Here is a 6784-nt window from a genome sequence, read left to right as displayed (position 1 = left end):
CATGGTGTGAAGAGTTTGGCATGAAGAAACTCAAGCAGCTGCACAAAGTCCTGACCTCAACCCCAACTAGCACCTTTGGGATGAATTGGAACGCCAATTGCGAGCCAGGCCCTATCCTCCAATATCAGTGCCTGACGTCAAAAAATTTTTTGGGGTGAATGGGCAAAAATTTAGACAGACACACTCCAAAATCTCATGGAAAGTTTTCCCAGAAGAGTGGAGGCTGTTATATCAGCAAACTGGGCCACACAACATTCCCAGAACTTTAGATATTGGGGAATTTCCAGGAAGCAACCAAGTTACAACAGCTTTAGCTGCTATAGAGCTATCACTTTGTCACAGAGTCACCTCAGCTTCATATAAATGCATAGTCTCTTGCGATTTGCTTTTATACACAGTCCAGAACTGTGTTTGGTTTATGGCAACTTGAGAGTTCAAAGCTAAACAAATCAGGAATTAGTTTTAATTTTACAGCAAAATCATGGTGTCCCGAGGGACATCGCCATATGATGTTTTATTACTATAATTGGAGATCCGACTTTTTTTTTTTTACATCCATATTTTTGCTCACCTCAATTCTACACTAGTTAAGGTGTCCATACAGATTAGACAGGACACGGCCAACAATCTAATATGTATGGGGGCCATTCGACTTTTATCCTAATGGCTGATGTAGGGGAAAAGAAGGATCGGCCATGTTGTATGACTGCAACTTATTCTCCTCTCACACTTGAAATAAACATGCACACTCGGCTGAGCTGAGTGTGCATTTTTATGGGGGAATCGGTAGGTAGAACTGTTAGTCAAACAACCATTTGGCTGACAGTTATTTAACCCCTTCCCGCTGCAGCAACTTCTGACCGCCTCATTTTTCAAATTTGACGTGTCAATTTATGTGATAATAACTTTGGAACGCTTTTACCTATCCAAGCGATTCTGAGATTGTTTTCTCGTGACACATTGGACTTTAGGTTACTGGTAAAATTTGGTCAGTGCATTCAGTATTTATTTGTGGAAAACACAAAAAATTTGAGAAAATTGCAAAAATTTGCATTTTTACAAATTTAAATGTATCTGTTTGTAAGACAGATAGTAATACCACAAAAATAGTTGCTAGTTAACACTCCGCATATGTCTACTTTAGATTGGCATGATTTTTTTTAACATCCTTTTATTTTTCTAGCACGTTACAAGGCTTAGAAGTTTAGCAGAAATTTCTCACATTTTCAAGAAAATTTCCAAAAGCTATTTTTACAGAGACCAGTTCAGAAGTGAAGTGGCTATGAGGGGCCTATAAAGTACAAACCCCCATAAATCAACCCATTTTAAAAACTGCACCCCTCAAAGTATTCAAAACAGCATTTAGAAAGTTTCTTAACCCTTTAGGTGTTCAACTTAGAGTTGAAATTTCCCAATTTATTTTTTTTGCAGAAATTCATTTTTAATCAATTTTTTTTCTGTAACACAGAAGGTTTTACCAGAGAAATGCAACTCAATATTTATTGCCCAGATTCTGCAGTTTTTAGAAATATCCCAAATGTGGCCCTAGTGTGGTAAGCACAGCACCTAGAGGATTTTGGGGCCTACTTTTTATTACATAATATTTTAGGCACAATGTCAGGTTTGAAGAGGTCTTGTGGTACCAAAACAAAGGGAACACCCCAAAAAATACTCTATTTTGGTCTAGGTGTGTAATGAGCATTTTGACCCCACAAGTGTTTCATATATTATTTTATTACAATTGGGCCGTGAAAATGAAAAATTAATTTTTTGTCCAATAAAACGCAGATTTTTTTTATTTCCACAAGGACTAAAGGAGAAAAAGCACCCCAACATATGTAAAACAATTTCTCACGAGTTCAACAATACCCCATATATGGTCATAAACGGCTGTTTGGACACGCGGTAGGGCTCAGAAGGGAAGGAAGCATTTGACTTTTGGAGGGGACAAAACAGTGGAAACCCCCCCTCAGTTTACCCCATTTGGGAAACTACACCCCTCAAGGAAACTATTTAGGGGTATAAAGAGCATTTTAACCCCACATGTTTTAAATTTTTTCCAATAAGATGTAGGTTTAGCTAATTTTTTTTAATTTCCACAAGGACTAAAGGAGAAAAAGCACCACAAGATTTGTAGAACAGTTTCTCCCGAGTACAACAATACCCCATATGTGGTCATAAACGGCTGTTTGGACACCCGGCAGGGCTCAAAAGGAAAGGAGCGCCATTTGGAGTTCAAATTTAGCTGGAATGGTTTGCGGAGGCCATGTCGCTAAGCCCCTGAGTGGCCAAAACAGTGGAAACCCCCCAAAAGTGACCCCATTTTGGAAGCTACACCCCTCAAGGAAATTATTTAGGGGTATACTGAGCATTTAAATCAATTATACAATTAATAATCCATGGATGTGTGATATACTTTGAAGCACTCCTTTATGCACAGGCCACATTTGTTTGAGCAGGTTTTGCACTGATAAATGGTGTATTTTCTTCTCCCCTTTTTTAACACACTTTGCACCTTTTTTGGGTCCTTCTCTTTTTACCAGTGGAGGGGATTTTGGTGGGAAAGTGCTGCCCTAGTAGAATACGTGGACCATCGCTTCTAGAAGTACTGGGGCCTTCTCTTTCATTGATCCCAAATACAAGGGCCTTGATAACCACCTCTTGAAAATTAAGGAATGTCCCTGCCCGGCCTGCACATTGGGATAGCATGTAAGCGTTATACAATGTCATCTGTACCATGTGCACGGCTAGCTTTTTGTACCTCACCTTTGTTTTCTGCATTGTATGGCTGTAGTACTTGATAAGAGAAATCAACTCATGTACTTATTTTAGCCCAGGATGCAATCTGGCTTGGGGGTCATTGTAGTGCTACCTCAGACAGGGACAGAGATGCTGCCGCTACCGTGTATTGTGGTCAACATAAGGACATCCCTCTTGTCCCGTTTTTGCGCACAGTGCCGCATGCTGCAGTACTTCTGGTGGAGAGGCCGTTAAATAGTGGGATGCTGGTGTAGAAGTTATCCACGTCATGGTGCTAACCCTGGTCCAGCAGTGGGTGCACCAAGTCCCACAATATTTTCCCACTAACTCCCAGGACAGGGGGGCATTCTGGAGGTTTTATCCTGGTGTCCTTCCCTTCATAAACCCTAAACTTGTGGGTTTACCCTGAGCTGCTCCCGCACATCTTGTACATTTTAATCCCATACCTCGCCCTCTTTCTGGGCAGGTATTGGCAGAATTTTAGTCTCCCCTTAAAATATTGAAGCGACTCGTCTGTTGCAATGTTCTTGTCAGGAGTATATGATTGTTTAAATGTGATGCAAAAATGATCGATGACTGGGGGCGTGGCCTAGCGGTGAATGTGAGAGGACGTGTGTGACCGGAGCTCCTGCTGTATTCATCCTGTAAGGTCCATATATCCCGTAAAATTCGGGGAAAACAGCTTCCCCAGGGTCCTACCAGAGTCTAGAGGTGGAGGAGCACGAGTGCCCGTCCATAATGACGCGCTCAAAGAAGCAGAAGTCGCCGCCAGCGAGTCCCGGGTCCCGCGCTCAAGATGGCGCCGAGGAGAAGGAGGGCCGCAATAGAGGCCTCCGGCAGGAAGTAGTGGAGAAGCTGGAGAGGTTTGCCCGCACGCCGAGAGCAGGGGGGGCGGCTGCACAGCAGCGAAAGTCGGCTGGAGATCAGGAAGCTGGAGGCTCATCTTATGGATCCAGGTACTCTCCTTTGGCGGGGGACATGAGAAGTGAGGAGGAGGAGAGGAGGAGATGAGCGGCGCCATGCAGGATCAGCCAGGCGCTGGAGGGAAAAGTGGAGCAAGGAAGGAGGAACCCTCCTTAAAGGACATTTTGGCAGCGGTGAAGCAAAATTCTATGGTCCTTAATACCTTAGCAAGCCAGATGGGTGGATTGAAGGAGGACATTTTGCTGCTCAGGAACGATCTGCAAAAAGTAGCGGAACGCACCACTGCTGTGGAGGGGAGAGTCTCAGACATGGAGGATGCGATTCCTCACATAAAGCAGGATGTACAAGCACACTCGCAGGCAGTGGCGACATTGCTGGCTAAGACAGATGACATGGAAAATCGGCTGAGACGGAATAACGTTCGCCTAGTGGGGGTTCCAGAAAGAGTGGAGGGAGCGAATCCGGATGATTTTTTTTAAAAGTGGCTGATAGACACATTTGGCAGAGAGGAATTGACCCCTTTATTTGCGGTGGAGAGAGCGCACAGGGTGCCGACCAGACCCGGCCCTCCGGGAAGGCCACCGAGACCGGTGCTGATAAAGATTTTACATTACAAAGATAGAGACAAGATCCTGAGGAAAGCTAGAGAACGTCAAGACATCTCCTTTAATGGGGTGAAAGTGTCCTTCTTCCCGGATTTCTCTATGGAAGTACAACGGAAAAGATCACAGTTTATGGATATAAAGAGACGCCTAAGGGCGTTACAAGTGCAATATTCAATGATGTATCCTGCCCGTCTGAGAGTGGTGGCGCTGGGCACAACTTCCTTTTTCGAGACACCGAGAGAAGCGGTTAGATGGTTGGATAGCCATGAGAGTCAGCTGAGACCGGCGGAGGCAGAGGGACGGCGTTGATCCGGAACAGACCGGCTGACAAAAGGAGGCTGGGGATGCGGGACTGAACCAGGTGTCGTAGAAAATTGCAAGATATGGCATTGAGGGTTCCTGATCATGTTTGGACTTGGAGTTGGAGGGCATGGTTGCGGTGAACGCGGAAGACCGGAAGCGGAGGAAAATGTTTATGGACATTGAAGGGTACCGATATGTTGAAGGGATGGTTGTTTATTTGCAAGAAAAAGGCAGCGGGAGGGATGGTCAGTTACGCGGGAAACGTGAATAACGAGTTATGGTATTGTTGAATGTACGGTGGGCGGAGTTGACCTGCCGACGCTTGTTATGGGTAATGGCAGATACGTTCTGTCGCCCCAACCCTTGGAAAGGTGTAGGTTTACGGGGGAGGTTACAGGGGGGGAGGGGAGGGAGGGAAAGAGGACCCAGCCGGTCGGATATGTAAAATTACGAGAACAGGATAGGATGTGTTGGGATATGTTGAGGGATGATGGGATCACTTAATTGTTTGTCCTGGAATGTACGGGGCCTGCGGGAAGCCAGAAAACGGCAGGCGGTATTTGATTTTGTTAGGAAGCAGGAGTCGAGGGTGATAGGACTACAGGAGACACATATGACTAGGGATTCAGTGTCCATGATGTATAGGGCCTGGGTAGGCCATAGTTTTCATTCTTACCATACTACTTATTCAAGGGGGGTGAGTCTTCTCATACATAGGGCGGTGCCATTTATATGTCACGACTCCTTCCAGGATGGGGAGGGGCGGTATGTGGGGGTACACTGTACGCTGTATCATTGGAATTGTGTGTTGGTGGTGTTGTATGTCCCCCCTCCATTTTCTAGCGGATGTATCAAGAAAGTGGTGGAGGAACTGGCTAGATTCCCGGAGGTGCCGTTACTAGTGATGGGGGATTTTAACGCGGTATTGAATACTAATATGGATAAATTCGGCATGACAGGGGGAGGTTTAACAGCGTTTGGCCATCTTGTTGCTGAAATGGGTTGGCGGGACATATGGAGGGATAAACATCCAAATAGCTTTCAGTATTCTTGTGCGTCTTCCACGTATCAGTCTTTATCCAGGATAGACCTAATCTTGTGCTCACCGGCAGCGGTACCCTTTGTAGCCCGGATAGAATACTTACAAAGAGCTTTATCGGATCATTCTCCTTTGTTAATGAAGGTAGAGACGGAGGGGAGGACAGGGCGGGGGCAAGGGTGCTGGAAACTCAATGCCTTTTGGCTGAAGTTGATAGATCATAAACAAATTTTAGACCTCATAAAGGAATACTTTTAATTCAACTCGGGAACGGTACCGCAAGAGATACTGTGGGATGCGATGAAAGCGTGGCTGAGAGGGGTGTTCATCCAGCACATTTCGGCAGTAAAAACACGGTCTAGACAATTAGGGGAAGCGCTGTTGGAAAGGGTAACAGAGACAGAAAGGCTACATATAGCAGATAACACACCAGACACACTGAAGCATTGGGTGGAGGCGCAGCGGTTGTTAAAACAGCATCAGTTGGAGAGGGCAGATAACAAAAGGATGTTTTTAAAACGCCAATATTATGAGGAGGGGGAAACCACTGGACGGCTGCTGGCAAGGATGGCGCAGGCTCAGAGGGAGAATAATTACATACACACTATTAAGGGGGAGGGGGGAAGTCGGAGACGGATACAGGACAGATTTTGAAAGTTTTTCAGCAGTTTTACTCAGAGCACACACCTCAACAGCTGGAAGAGTATATAGGGGAGATCGACCTTCCCAGGTTGGGAGGGGAGGAGAGAGGGACATTGGAGGAGCCCATATCTCTGGAGGAGCTCCAGGCAGCCGTAGGGATACTAGCTAGTGAAAAGGCGCCGGGGCCGGATGGTCTTCCGGTGGAAGTTTTTAAGGAATATGGGGAGGGACTCACACCGCAGTTACTGGCCACTCTTTTGGATAGTTTTGATAGGGGGCGGCTTCCGGAAACACTGTACGAAGCAACTATAGTAGTTCTGCCTAAAGAGGGGAAGGATCCCCAGCTCCCGGGCTCCTATAGACCAGTTTCTCTACTGACGGCGGATATTAAAATCATAGCAAAAGTATTGGCGCTTCGACTAGCTAAGGTAGTGGCTGGGATGGTACATGGAGATCAGGCCGGCTTTATGCCATCTAAATCGACGGCGGTGAATCTGAGACGGCTGTTCTT

This window comes from Rhinoderma darwinii, chromosome 2, assembly GCF_050947455.1.
Source record: "Rhinoderma darwinii isolate aRhiDar2 chromosome 2, aRhiDar2.hap1, whole genome shotgun sequence".
Classification (NCBI taxonomy): Eukaryota; Metazoa; Chordata; class Amphibia; order Anura; family Rhinodermatidae; genus Rhinoderma; species Rhinoderma darwinii.
The sequence above is the reverse complement of the archived record's forward strand: the minus strand, read 5'-3'. Positions refer to the sequence as shown.